Source organism: Pipistrellus kuhlii, unplaced genomic scaffold, assembly GCF_014108245.1.
Source record: "Pipistrellus kuhlii isolate mPipKuh1 unplaced genomic scaffold, mPipKuh1.p scaffold_m20_p_10, whole genome shotgun sequence".
In the NCBI taxonomy this organism is placed as follows: domain Eukaryota; kingdom Metazoa; phylum Chordata; class Mammalia; order Chiroptera; family Vespertilionidae; genus Pipistrellus; species Pipistrellus kuhlii.
Window position 1 is genome coordinate 3180233 of NW_023425405.1, and position 15070 is coordinate 3195302.

A 15070-nucleotide genomic window follows, 5' to 3' on the forward strand; every position below is an offset into this window, starting at 1 on the left:
CTCCTGCCACCGCTGCCGTGCTCCCCAGCCACGAGTCTGGCTTCTGGCTGAGTGGCACTCCCTCCTGGGGGAGCACACTGACCACCAGGGGGCAGCTCCTGTGTTGAGCATCTGCCCCTGGTGGTCAGTGCGCATCATAGCAAGCAGTTGTGCCGCCTTACCATGTCATTAGCATATTACACTTTAATTGGTTGAATGGATGACTGGACAACCGGACACTTAACATATTAGGCTTTTATTATATAGGATCTATAATTTGCTTCCATACAAATTATGATTCCCATAAAATACAGGTTTCTATTTTAAAACACACACACACACACACACACACACACACACACACACACACAGAGATTAATTTGAGGGTAATCCAATAACTGTAGATAGCCAAATATTGAAATTCACTCAAAATCTTGAAATGATCCTAAATCATATGAACTAATTGATCAGGTTACTAATACTATTTCTCAATTGCACTGGTGCTTTTTTAAACATGCTCTTGACCTGCCATTGGAATACTGAACAACAAAGGAAACATCTGGTTTTTCTTAACTTTGGGGTGACAAATCCATTTGTTACCAGTAGCAATGGGAGAGCCAATAGGACTTGATAACAGCTCTAACATGAGAGCTTGGGCCAAAACAGATGGCCCAGACACTTCAGGAAAAGCTTTAAAAAGATGTCTTTTCTAATTCAGGTTACACACTCTCTGAGAATTCCTTCATCACAAGCACGGAAATTTGCAGATGATTTTATTGACTTTGACAGTTCTGTCTGGAAGTTAGTTTGCAATTGCCCCTTGGGGGCAGTTTGGTTGAATTTTGTTTTTTAAAGTAAGTAAAGACAGGGTTGTTTATAATAGATTAGTGAACTAGAAATCTGAAGCAGTTTGCACCACCGTGGACTTTCTGAGCATGGCCCTTGACTGGTCACAATTTGTGCTATTTTTTAATATGTTGTTTTTAAATTCTTAAGTGGCAAACCAAGGTTAATCCAGAATTATTGCCATTTATTGTGTGTTTTGAACCCACATGAATAGTAATTATACTTTGACTCCAAGGTTGTTAAATAAATGGTTGAAATCTGGCCAGTACAAAAGTATTGGAGCCATCTTTATTAGACTGCAGTATACATCAGAATGTGTGATAGTCATAAAGATTCTAATCAAACCTTTCAAACATTCTACCATTTTTTTCAATGCCACTAAGACCTATATATTACCTTTTAAACTGTTCAATATCTTAGCCATCTAAACTGCCTAATTTGCTTTTGGGATCACCAAATATACTATTCCTAAGTTGATTATTAAATCAATCATTGAAATAGAAAAAAGAATTTTATCATATTTGGACAAGGCAATAGTAATAAGAACCACAATCCAGAGTACTTTCTTTCTAATACAACATCCCTTATGTACAATACAATTAGCAACTTTTTTGGTGTATTTGCTTCGAAAGGACTGTAAAATTTTGGTTGATACTTAATTTTTAATATAATTTTCAACAGTCTTTGGAAATGTTTTTATAGCTGAAATAATGATTCACAGAGGTTAAATGCCAAAGCACTCAAGTTAGTGGTAAAAGTTAGAATTGTAGTAACTACACAAACACACGCACACTTACTTACATTTTTCTAAAGGTTTAACCATAAATAAGTGCTAACCAATAAAAGAAATACATTTATTATTATTAGTGCATTATTTCCCAAGATAGGTTAATCCATTTGTATTAGTGCCAAAAAGTTTAAATTAACAGAGGGAATGGGGGTGCTAGTTGGAAAATGATGCTATGCTATGGTATATAAAAATAAAAGATTTTCCAAAAAATGCTTTTGTAATTTACCACAAGATAAAAGACAGAAAAGGAAAAAAGAAAAAATGAGAATGGAAAAGAGAAGAAAAAGAAATTAACTGAGCTTCAAAGAGGGAACTATTGATAGGATAATTATTAGGGCAGCCTTTCTACAAATTACATTTATTTATTTATTTATTTATTTATTTATTTATTTATTTATTTATTTTAATCTCTTGAGAAGACAGACATTCTCCAAAAGACTTTCTCTTAAGACTCTGGACTCTCTGTCATCTGGGCTTCCCTTTCTCACATTCCCTAAGTACCCAAAGGAGAGTGCAGGAGTCGTAAAAACAGAGACATAGAGTAAGAGCATTCCAGTTCCTTTTCACATCAGGAAAGTCTTAGTGGCTCACACCTCCAGCCCATCCCCTAGGTCCTAGGTCCTAGGCCACCCTGACTGCCTGGGACCCTTGCTCCGACCTAAGGACAACATAGGTGGTGCTAGCACCATTATCCTACACTGCAACATGCGGTCCCCAAGGGTCAAACAGTCAGAGGGTGGCCATCCCTTATGGTGCAGAGAAAGGACAAATGGGAGGAAGCCTTGCGTTCTGCTGCTCTATGCTAAACGACTGCCTCATTCACCGCAGGAGGAGAAACAGTAGATAAACATTGCAATGGGAAGAACAGTTGTGGAAAGGGACAGACGTGGGCTAGGTGTGTGATCTTGGATAAATAATATGATCTCCTTAAGCCTCATTTCCCTGGGTGTAAACTAGAGCAGTGTTTTTCAACCTTTTTTGGGCAAAGGCACACTTGTTTCATGAAAAAAATCACGAGGCACACCACCATTAGAAAATGTTAAAAAATTTAACTCTGTGCCTATATTGACTATATATAAAGTAATTCTCTTGAATAGGAATCAAATAAACACAAAGAAAGTATTTTATAATTACTTTATTATGAAATATTAAGTGAACAAAATAGTGAAAAATTATAAAATTCTTGTCTTGTCTGCACCTACGGCACACCAGGCAACATCTCGCGGCACGGACAGCGGTTGAAAAACGCTGAACTAGAGGATGATGCTGCCCTAGGGTTTTGTTATGAGGACATACATAGAACTCAAACACATGACTGTTCTATGGCAGACATTTAATAAATGGGAGCCAAATGCATTCTACCTTTGCATATTTTATGAGAGGTAAAAAGCTGGACATGAAAATGAACCAAATCACTAGCAAAATTGCTACACCCCTTTGGAAGTGGTAATTTATTTTTAATTTTCCTGCCTCCAATCTCCCATGCCTTCTGATTAAAATCATGGTATTTGTAGCTTCAGGAGCATAACTGCCTTGTACTTGTCCTCAATATTGAATAAACTTAGTTATATTTTTAGATAACTTAGCATTGCATGTTTTATTTTTAGGGACCCTAGACACAAGCAAATAACCAATACAATCGATGTAAAAGCAGTTCATATTGAAATCACTCTGCTCTAACTCCTTATAGCTGCATTTCCGTTCTTTAAGGTGAGGTTTTGTGAAGTATGTTATCTATTAAACTGATTTTATAGAAAATTGCTAGAGGCTAGTAAGAGGGATAAGCATCTTTGAGGTGGGTTTTTTTCTCTCTTTTCTTTTTCCATGTGAATTTCAGATTCTTCAATGTTATAATGTGGATAACACATTCTGGAGATGTAGGAATCCTCTTATCTTTTAGAGATACACTGAGTGGCCAGATTATTATGATCTCTGAATGCATAATAACCTGGCCACTAGGTGTATACCCTATATAATAAAAGGCCAACATGCAAATTGTTCCCTCAACCAGGAGTTCAACCAGCAGGCAGGCTGGCCAACCCATGTACCCTCCCCCTGGCAAGGCTGGCCAAACGCTGAGTGACCAGATTATTATTCGTTCAGAGATCATAATAATCTGGCCACTCAGTGTATGTTATCCACAGATATTATTTGAGAAACAATAAAATAATTTTTCTTCTTGTCTTTTTTGTGATACGTTTTCCATAAGCAAAATAACAGGGGCAGCAGGATTGGAGAGTTGGAGAGAGCGGAGAGAGGGAATTCAAGAAAAAAATATATTTTAAAATAGATGTCACAAATCCTAATGCCTAAAGGACAAAGTGACATCAAGATCAGAGGTAGGCCCGGCCAATATGGCCCAGTGGCACATGCCCGGGTTATGGGCTCGATCCCCAGTAGGGAGTGGGCAAAAGGCAGCGGGTTGATGATTCTCTCTCATCATGGATGTTCCTACCTCTCTCTCCCTCTCCCTTCCTCTCTCTGAAATTAATTTTTTAAAAATTTAAAAAAATATATATATATTAGAAGTAGGCTAGATGGATTGTAAGAGAAGAGGGTGGTGGCAAACTGCATAACATGTGTTCTGTCTGCTGCAGCACAAACTTTAAAAAACATTCTGTGGGCCTGGGCCTGTCTCTGGGCCCCACCTTCCTCAGGCTGCCAGCACAAAGCCCCTGTTCTAAGAAGACTGCTTCCATTTTTGTTTCAAAAACAGTGCCATGTGAAAGAACATAAAGAGCACCTTCTGAGACCCGAACTGCGATGTGTTGAAGGGAAAGCAGGAGGGATGAGCCTGGACACTGTGCTCCTCTCTCCCTTGGCCGTGGCTACTGTCAGGCCCATCTCCAGGTCAGCAGAGGAGATCCCGTTTATGGCTTAGCACTATGTTATCCATTATTCTGTGTGCTTTACTTATACCTCGCTCCCCATTTCATCCTCAGAATGGTACTATTACTATCCCCATTTGACAGATAAGGCTCAGAGAAGGTAAGCCACTGGCCCACAGTCATATAGCTAACAGGCAGTGGAACTGGAATTAAAATCCAGGCTACCTGGCTTTAAAACCCACACTCTTAACTGCTATGCCAAACTCAGTCTGTGAGATGTCTTGCTCCCCATGAGGGGTATATCCTTTCTGAATGTTTTTGGCCAAAGGAAACAGTGACACTGGCTAACAGTGTCTAGAACAAGTATTTTCCCACAAAATACTTGATTGGCAGGTGTCTACCAGCATTGGTGCCATAGCTCAGCAATGTCAGAGGCAACTTCTTTTTCATAGTTGCAGGATGGCTAGCTCTGTGCTGGGCATGATATATGAAATCAAGAAAGCAAGAAATGGGAAGGGGTGGCACCAGCTCATGAGATCCTTTTATCCAGGAAACTCAACTCTTTCACTGAAGTCCCCAACAGCCTTCAGCGTCACCTCATTGCCAGGATGACATCCTGTGGCCATGTTTGGTTGCAAAGGAATCTGAGACAACAGGCCTTTCCAGCCCCAAGAGTGGAAGAAGGCAAGGAAATATTTGATGGGGAACAGGTGTTGCTTAGCCAACCATGGGGGTTTGGTCGGAAAACACCAACAGAACTTCATCATACAGTGTGTCACCCAGGCCATGGGCCCAAGGAAAGCTAAATAGCAAATATTGAAGTTTTCCACAAAACCAAAACTGAATTGTAGCGCTCCTCTTGCCTTTATAAAGTATCTGCTTTGTCCCATTTTCAAACATGTGAAATTACTTGTCCTCGTTTTCCTGATCAAATCTATCTAGGCAGTGTTTAAAAACTAATTATTTGATTAGTTTAAGTTATGCTGTTCTTGGTTATGTTATTTTTATTAAAATGTAACCTCCTTATTTACGATGAATAAATCAAAATGACAGTTTTTGCCCTAACTGGTTTGGCTCAGTGGATAGAGCATCAGCCAGTGGACTCAAGATTCCCAGGTTCGATTCCAGTCAAGGGCATGTACCTTGGTTGCTGGCACATCCCCAGTAGGGGTGTGCAGTAGGCAGCTGATCTATGTTTATCTCTCATCGATGTTTCTAACTCTCTATCCTTCTCCCTTCCCCTCTGTAAAAAATCAATAAAATATATATTTTTAACAATGACAGTTTTTACTTGTTTTAAAATTGTATTGAAATTTTTCAATAATTAGAAACTAGTAAACTTCAGTACTGACAATATAAAACATATTATTTGAATTTATACTCTATTTTCCACTTTGCATTGGCTTTCCTGGGTCTTTCCTCCACTTTAATTGGAATATTTTTCTTTTATATTGTTTACATGGTACACAAACTCAGAAAACCTGTTAAAGCAACTACATAATGCAATCTACAAATCCAGATAACCTATTGTTATGGAAACTAGGAATAGAAACAGTACTCTAGTAATTCCTTTGGACAACTATGGCTGTGTGTGTGTGTGTGTGTTTTCATTAGTTTATTCATCATTTTTTAAAAGTTGGTAATGAACCCAAAATCTGTCATTGATCTGTCCATAAATAGGCCCAGTACCCTCCAGCCACTAAATCAGCATTTTATTATGAACCATAGTCATTGCTAAATTATGCCATGTGATATCAAGAAATCTTCGGTAGGAGTGTGTTGATTAGTCAGCCTGGCCAACTCTGGGCGTGGTGGGAAGAACATCTGAGGGATCTGAGCTGGGTTCCAACCTCTCTGATCTTACTAAGAGCTGTGTGACCCTCTCAGGACGCTGAGGCACTCAGTGTTATCATTTGCAGGATGCTTCACTGAGGGATCAAACCTGAAGCAGGGAACTGTCCTCTTCCATAAAACTGAGGAATCACAAGGTAATCAGTTTGAGGACTGAAATTACTTTGTGTGTAACTGGCAAAGTGTCTGGTACATAGTAAGCTCTCAGGAAAACGCTAACTATTCTTACTCTTCTTTTCTATTTTCCAATTTGTGGTAAATGATTCCCAAACCTGCCTAGAAAATTGTCCCACATCTGTGAATATCTGACAGATGCTGTTAACTGAACAAGCCCTTAAGGAGGGTTGGAAAGGAGAATGCTGAGTCCTAACAGGCAATGCTGTTCCTCAGATCCCCTTACCTGTGACTTTTATTTTCTCTTGAAAGTCAATGTCAACTCTTATATTCAGACAGATGGGATAGAACGTTATCCTAATACCATCCCAACACTACTCAACAAGCCTCAAACCCCTTTTTTCCAAATCATAAGATTTCAACCTACAAGAATTAAACTTTTGTTCTTTTTTTTTTTTTTTTTTTTTTTTTTTTGCTTGTTCGTTGATGTTTGCCTAGTTATTTAATCGGCCTGTTTCCTGCTATGAAAAAAAAAAAAAAAAAGTTAAGGAAACAGGTTTCCTCGGGGCTAAACTTCCTTCCAGAAATCCGAGTTCTAGGAGGGGATAATCGCTGCACAATGGAATCCTTGGACAATCTGCCCATCCCCTCCTACCTCTGTCTCTGACAATGAGCTCCTTGTGTGCGTGGTGCCCAAACCTTGCCCTCGCCAGTCCGTGCCCGGCGGCTCACCAGGACGTGGGAGAGCAGCGCCCCGCGCCTCCCCTCCCGCAGCGGCGCGCGCGCGGGGCCCGGGGTGCGCGCCCGGGGACGCTCGGCCCGCGGGCGCCAGAAGGGGGAGACCGGGTGCCACTTGTGTGCCATCCACTAACTTCCAGCCGCCCCGGCGTGGGGAGGAGATCGCGCACCGGGGAGAAAACTCCACCTAGAAAGTTTCACCTTGCCGTGGGCGGGGGAACGGGGCGGGATCGCGACCCCTGCGGGTCCCGGTGCGGCGCGGGGGCAGGGAGGGCGCAGCCGCGTCCCCTCGCCGATCGGGGCCGGGCAGCACCTCTCCGGTCTCGGACCCGCGGACGCGGCCGACGATCACCACCCGCGACCGACAAGCACGTGCCGGGGCGGGCCGGGGGCCGGGCTCCGGGCCCGCAGCGGGGCCGTGCCTCCCCCGGACGCGCAGGGGCCGCCTGGGGCCGCGCGGCTCCCGGCTGAGTCAGCGGCGATCGGCGCGGAGGGAAGGGGTGGGGAGCGCGCCGCCGGCCGGTCGGACGCTCCGGAGATCGGGCCGCAGGTGGCGGTGACCGAGGCCCTGCCCGGCGCTTGGGGACCAGATGCGGAGCCCCGCGGGGGGCGCGGGCCGGACGCGGGACGGCTGCTGACTCGCCCGGAGGAGGAGGAGGCGCGGAGCGCGCGGTGGTCTCTGCGCCCTGGCTTCTCGGCGGCTCCGGGCACCGCAAGGTAACACCGCAGCCCCCTCCGGATCCCGCACCCACCCCTGGCTCTGCAGTCTGTCTCTTTGTTCCCCGGGGGACCTGCCTGCTGATCCCGGGGGTTGGGCGAGGGTTCGGGGGGCTTCGGGAACAGGGGATGTGGTCGGAGCTAGAGGGGGGCTTCTCTGTTTTAGGGGTTCGCTCCGGACGGCCACCTGTATGACTCAGAGGCGCTGGGAGGAGAGTGGTGTGTGTGTGTGTGTGTGTGTGTGTGTGTGTGTGTGCGCGCGCGCGCGCTTATGGCCAGGCGAGTTTTAAGGCTGTGATCTGACTCAGCCCTTACAGAAAGGATCTATCTGATCGGGGCCCCGTCCCGCGATGATGAGCCTACTGACAGGGTTCGAGCTCATAGGTGTCCTGTGCTTCACCTGCTCTGTCTGTATTGCGTGACGGTCCCTCCAAGAGACATATGTTTCTGGGAAGGGCTGAAGTCTGCATTTCTGGCAACTACACGGGACCTGCGATCCATCATGTTCAATTCATTGTACCTTCGCTCTTGACTGGGGCGCTGCGGAGGACAGCTATCTTATTAGGTAAACAAGTTGTAACCAGAGGTCGGATAGACCGGCTCGTACTGGCCTGATCATGAAAGCACGAATGAAAGTATTTTCACTGACCATGGCCAGTGCAGAATTTACCACAAGGTGCGGTTTCCCGTCTCATGCCTTTATGTTTCCAAAGAGCCGCTTGCAGATCTGGCAGTTGAGGAGGATTCCGGGGGCTCATGCATGGATAGCTGCCCGCTGTGTTTTACCTTATCGCACTGTGTGTTCAAAGGAGCGCTGGGTAGAATGAAATATCGTCACCTTTCTTAGGCAAAATAATCAGGACACTTGAATGGCCAAATTAAGATGGTCAGTGACTATGGTAAGATTGTGTAAACTGACATTGGAGAGATTATATGCTTATCTGGACCCTCTCCTGAATTTTAGGAAGGCTGTTCACGTATTGTAGAGTTGGGTTAGAGGTTTATTCTGTTGTTTCTGTCAGCCAGACACATGCGAATGGATTCAGAGAAACGTTATAGTCTTTTACAGCTAAACGGGTATAGTATAGCTGATTAATGACTTTTTTCTGCATGAAGATGATCTGAAAGCAATGTACATCATGTTTCTCTGTGCTGCTGGGACATAAATTGTGCTTTTATGTGAACTGTAAGTGTTGCCCGGGTTATTTACAGGTACAAAGCTTTCCTTTCCAGCTCTGAGTGGATTGGGTGGGCTTTGTGTTAACATGTAAACTTTCATAATGGAACAGAAGTGAGGTGGTTTGGTTCCAACCGTGTACTATAAGACTGGGTGTATTCAGTGTTCATTCCTTTTGAACTGCTGAATAACACAGGTGAGATTTACATCCCTCGTAAGAAATGTTTATAGTACCAGAAATGTGTCTGAGTGCCTATAAAATATACTGTTGTTTTTAAAACTCTTTTCAGGTTTCACACTTAACGGTGCATACGTCTCCGGTTATGAACCTGAAAATAGCTTTATTTTTACCGAATGTGATTTATGGTATATAGAAGATGGTCTGCTGACTACAGCTGTTTCAAAGACTGCTTTGTTCTTAGTCCATCCACAAATAGGGGTTTACATTCGATGTGCCTTCAGAATTAGGGAATGAAGGTTAAAGATTAGTGTATCTGAGTGTATAAGATTAACCACAGCCAGTCAATATGAAAGCGCATAACTGGAATCTTCATGACTTCTAAACCTACAATGAAAAAAATGACACTTTCTGAGCAGGAAAAATACCCCTCTTACAAATTCCATTTAAGACCTTCTAAGCATATGTTCCACTATAATCTTACATTTTTAAAATGTGTTTACATGAGGATTAAACTAAGAAATGCATTTCAGAAATCAGTTTCCTCAGCTGTTGTTTTTGTTTGTTTGGTTTTTTTAGTCCATAGCATTAGTCTTATTTTTCCTTTACAAATCTATACAGTAACTTCAAATAAACTTTTTCCTCAAATGCGGTCATGCCAAGATAAAGTGATAACTCAAAAAGTCTAACAGCCTCTCAGGACCACAGCAGTGGCTGCACCAGTGCTGATGGTGAGGCGCCTACCATGAGTGCACAGCTCCCTGCACATCAGGGCATCTCCCCTCCTTCTGCCCCTTTCCTCCTCTTCCCTTTCCCTCCATTTGGTCAGAGGCCCTTCCACGCCCTTGGATGCCCCGTTTCTCCATTCTCATGGCTTCTTTGTCACTGCCATTAGGTTTAATGCTCCTCACAAGAACATCTATGTTTTCTTTTTCCCCGTCATCCCTAATATTTTCCTTGAGCTGCTCTGTTTGTTCATGGCACACCCCAGTTCCTCATTGTGCCGCCTTCAGGGGAGGAAATGTGCAGAAACTCAAGTGCCAGGGAGTTCACCTCACTGGTGGATGTTGAAACTGTTGTCTTTGATTCTAGCCCTCAGGACATAGTTTCTTCATGAGCGTTGCTCAGCGCAAAATAAATACTCCTCTTAGTAATAAATGGTAGATGTACTGACTAAGGTCAATTCAGCCTCGCTTGAGTTAGCAGGCAAAGTTGCTGTCGGGCCCACTTTCTAAAAACAGCTAAGAATGGCATGTAGAGCATCATATGTGTTTGGTAGTAAGGGAACATTTTTTAAAAGAAAGTGAGGCCCAGCTGGTGTTGCTCAGTGGTTGAGCATCGGCCCATGAACCAAGAGGTCACTGGTTCGATTCCCCCAGACTGGGCACATGCCTAGGTTGGGGGCTTGATGCCCAGTGCGGCCAGGGGGTGGGGAGGAGGAAGAAGGGGGCAGCCAATTAATGTTGTTTCTTTCTTATCGATGTTTCTAACTCTATCCCTATCCCTTCCTCTCTCTCTAAAACTCAATGAAAACATTTTTAAAAAAAGAAGAAATTAAATCTCTGTCCCTCAAAGAATTTACAATCTAGGTATACAGATAATTAACACATAAAATGGAACCAAGACCCATATTATTAAAGAGATATCACACGAGAATGACATGGTTAGAAATCATCCCATTTGCTATTAAGTGCAATTTTAGTTTTTAGTCAAAAGATTGGAACTTAAAGACTCCTTAAAATTTTCAAGCTGCTATATCATCTTTCTGATAGTACAACAACCTTCCAAGGTAGACAACATCTTAACTTCCCCATATAATAGACAACAAAACTGTGCAGGAGTCTGGCTCCTATGGCTATCTGAACATCACCACACAGGATCTGCCCAGTCACCAATGGAGGTAAACTTTATGAAGCATTTCCAGTCACCAATGGAGGTAAACTTTATGAAGCATTTCCACAGATATAGGTTGGGCTCCTTGGGTTAGTGATGAATGATGAATATACATTTCTAGTATCTACGTGTTTTCTCACCTTCTCTTCCTCCAGTGTTTTAGTTTTTCTTGCTTTCTCTTTTTGTAGTAGAGCATAACAAGAAAAGCTTTGTTCACATGTGTGGGGCATTCTCCTATTATTAGGTTAAGAGTTGTGAGTAATTTTGTCATCTACCCTTCTATTAGAAAGCCCATTCTCAGATATCTCCTCAGTTGTGTTTAACACTATATTCTCTTTGGAATTTGTTTCAGTAAAAACATTCAGTAAAATCTGATTACTTTGCTTTTCAAGGACAAAATGAAAAGGTATTTTTATAAGCTGTAAATGTAATTGAGAGAAAAACTATACATCTGGCCGTTTGTAGCAGGAGGTGTAAACACAGTGCAATTAAAAAGAAAAAAGAAGCAGTTAACTGGCTAATCACATACCCAGGTATACATATTTCTGCTGTGATTATGTGAATTTCTGCAAGTATGTTTTGGATGATGCTCCTGTTGCTTTCTATTTCTGTAATAGCGATAGGGCCCATAGAAGTTATATAAGAGCTTATGAGCCTTATAAATTACATTATGGCCCATAGGACTTGAAAATGTAATTTCTCCAAATATAACAAAGGATTACTATGAAATATGGCCAGAGCAATTATAAAATGTGGACAGAGAATCACAGGTTCTAGTGAAAGCTAATTCCTGTAGTCCAAGAAAGTGATAAGGACTTGGTCATCATGGAGAATTTGTCATCACTTACTAGGCATAACTTGAGATCCTGGCAATGCAGCAGAGACTAAAAGAGACAAAAGTCTCTGACCTCGTGATATTCTATTCTATATTTAGGAAGGCAAATAATAAATAAAATACGTAAATAAAATGTGCTGTATATGAGGTGGTGATCAGAGCTATAAGGAAGCGTGAAATGGTGAAGTAGGATCAGGGGAAATCGGGCGGTGATTGAAAAATTCAGTCGTGGGATCAGAGGAGGCCTTACTTCAAAGACTAGAACCCGAAGGAGAAGAGAAAACAAGCCATGTGGAGATCTGGAGCAGGGCTTCTCCCCTGCATTCCTCGGGAGTGCCACTCTCAGTTTGTTTTGTCTGGAGTTATAGTCCACGGCCTGCACAGCTGGACATGCTGGCCTCTGGTTCCTTATGGGGAGTACCTGGGCAGTGCCTGCCATAGTCACTACAGTCTCCACATGAAGGTGAAGTTGTGGCCCTCATCCCTTGGTTTATGGAAGAAGAGAAGCCATGGTATCATCCATTTGCCTGGTCCCATCCTTGACGAGGGATATTGCTCCACATGGACAGTTTTCCTTCTTGTTTTCTACACTGGGAGCCTGGCCCAAAGGGATTTGTGGAGAGCAAAACCCATAGCTTTTGTCATGGGTGCCCCTCCATAGTATACACCTGGAGACAGCCCGGGGGTGGGAGTAGGAAGAAGGAAGGGGGGGGGGCCTTTTTTTTATAGCATGCAGTTGTCTGCTGTGCACTTCTTTCTTTCCTTTTTCTCTTACCTTCCTTACCTTTTCCCAGTCTTTTCTTCCTTCTTCCTCTTACGCTGTCTATATCCTCTACCAAGATTTGCAGACAGCTAACCTACACGGTAAAGCTAATCCTTTCAAGAGGGAAGGAGAGCCTGCTCAGAAAAAGCCCTAAGAGGGCAGCGGCTGCTTGGTGTCATCAGCACTGCCTTGAGGCCCCGTGTGTGGCATGTGGTGCTTTCACATTTTTAGAAGCTAGAAATCTCTCAATGTTTAAATGTTAACTCAGCATGTTTAAAACTGTGTGGCTAGAGAGACAACATGTCTGAGGGCCAGCTTTGGCTCCTGATGGTCCTGTTTTCAATGTTTGCCATGCCTATACCTGCCAGGTGATCCCCCGTGTGACCTTCAGGTGCTGTGTGACCTTCAGCGGCATACTTGCCCAAAGAGCCCCAGGACCACTTCTGCAAAGTGTTTTATCTTCTATAGTTGTCAGATTTTTTTCCCCTCTCTGGAATATTAGTTTAACAATTTAAAAAGAAAAAGATACTTAAAAATTCATATATTGGCACATACTTATTTTTTTCTAAACTCATCAGCCCACCACACATTCTATCCACCTATATATATAACTCTAAACAAGAGGGTTGAACCAAACATTCATTTTTTGAAACCTAAATTCATTGTAACTTTACATGTACATTTCATATTTCATTTCCAAGTTCTTACTCAGAATAAGCCCTCCTTTGGAATACTGGCAGTTTCTTGTTTTGTTTAGATCTTCGCCAATTGTTGTTTCTCTACCATTGGAATTCAAAAGGCACACTGTGTTGGTTTCAAAAGCCCTTAAAAGCCATCAGATGTGTGTTGCAATCTATTTTTCCAAAGGAAACAAAGCTCACAAGTTGTGCACTAACTTGTTTCCTTTAGTCCTAAAGAACTTGAAATGCGCAGGCTAGTGGCCTTCCAGAAGGCCACTGTGTTAGATCGGAAGATTATGTACTGTATTTCTTCCTACTATTTTAATGCAAATATAATAATATGTCATGAAGCAGTACACATATTAAGATCAGGGGTGTTGGGAGGGTAATGGGGGGGGATAAGGACACATATGTAATAACTTAATCAATAATGAAATTAAAAAAATAAAATAGAACCCGGACTTGAAAACAAATACTGAAAAAAATAAAATGAAACATCAGTGGCCTTTTTCTACTTTGAAATGATCTTTTATTCTTCAGTAGTTGGAAATCTGAGACAGCACCTTGAATCTCAGGCCTGATTTTAAAATTGTACATTAAAACAAAGGATATAATTGACTTGGATGAATTAAGAAGAACTCCAATTGTTCAGTAAGACCATGAGTTGGTTTTGGTTTTTAATATTTTATTTTATATCAAGAAGAGCCTTCAAAGCTGGAGCCCTTTGAAATAACGTAGGTTTCAGAAGTCAGAGGAAGAGAAGTGGAGTAAATTTGGTTAGCAGAAGGCAGGTTGCCTCCTTTTGAAGCCTAATCATGTGTGAGAGGAAAACTCAGCCAAGTTTTAGGTCCATAAGATAACTGCCTTTAAAAACCAATTTGAGCTCTGCTCGAGACTAACGTGTTCAGACCAACATTTTAGTTCTTAAACAGTAAACCTAGGGGTCTTTTAAAAGAAATTTAATCCATGTGTTTTTTATTCACTAAATCCTAAATCATTATCTATAAACTGTATGTCTCTCTAAGCTCTTTGATGTCTAAGAAATCTTTGAAGCCGTGTTAAGGCCCCTTTTGTTCCAGAAAAATAGGAAGTGGGTTTTTACTAAGGGTCGTCGAAAATCTGAAATCTAAAAATCCTGCAACCATGACGGAATGGATATTTGAATGAGTACTAATGCATTTTTCTGATGCAATGTAAAAGCTATAAGTATTTTTAAAGACCAGTCCTGTTCTGTTATAATCCTTACTAACTCCAAGGATGTTATTTTGGCACAACTCCTCTTTCTATTGTAATGTAAAATTATATATATATACAATCCAAATATTTATTATAAGTTTATACTGGCACACAGTAGGCACTCAGTAAATATGTTGTTGAATGTTACATGAATGACATTTTCTTCCACCCAGAACCTTCCAGCTAATGTCAATCTTTCTGTTCAATATCAATATCCACCTGTCATGTCTTAGAATGAGATCTATTCTGAGCTAGTGACCTGGTTCAACAAATTTTTAAAATAAGCCATCTAACTAGATGTATGACATTTATTGAAATTCATTCTGTACCATGAAGCAACTGCTTTTGCAACAAAATGCTGAAAATAGGAAGGAATTTTAGGCTAATTTGATTAAGTATTCAGACTTACCATATGCTTTCTGAAAATTGATCTCCCCCCCCCCTT

At 42.0% G+C, this 15070-nt stretch overlaps 1 protein-coding gene across 1 annotated transcript in view; it reads left to right on the plus strand.

Moving 5' to 3' along the window:
- The first annotated feature begins 7413 nt into the window (after window positions 1-7413).
- MET (MET proto-oncogene, receptor tyrosine kinase) overlaps window positions 7414-15070 on the plus strand; it is a 132618-nt gene continuing 124961 nt past the window's right edge. The window contains exon 1 of the mRNA XM_036424977.2: window positions 7414-7863. The gene's annotated coding sequence lies outside the window, so the exon portion shown is untranslated. The remainder of the gene's footprint in view (window positions 7864-15070) is intronic.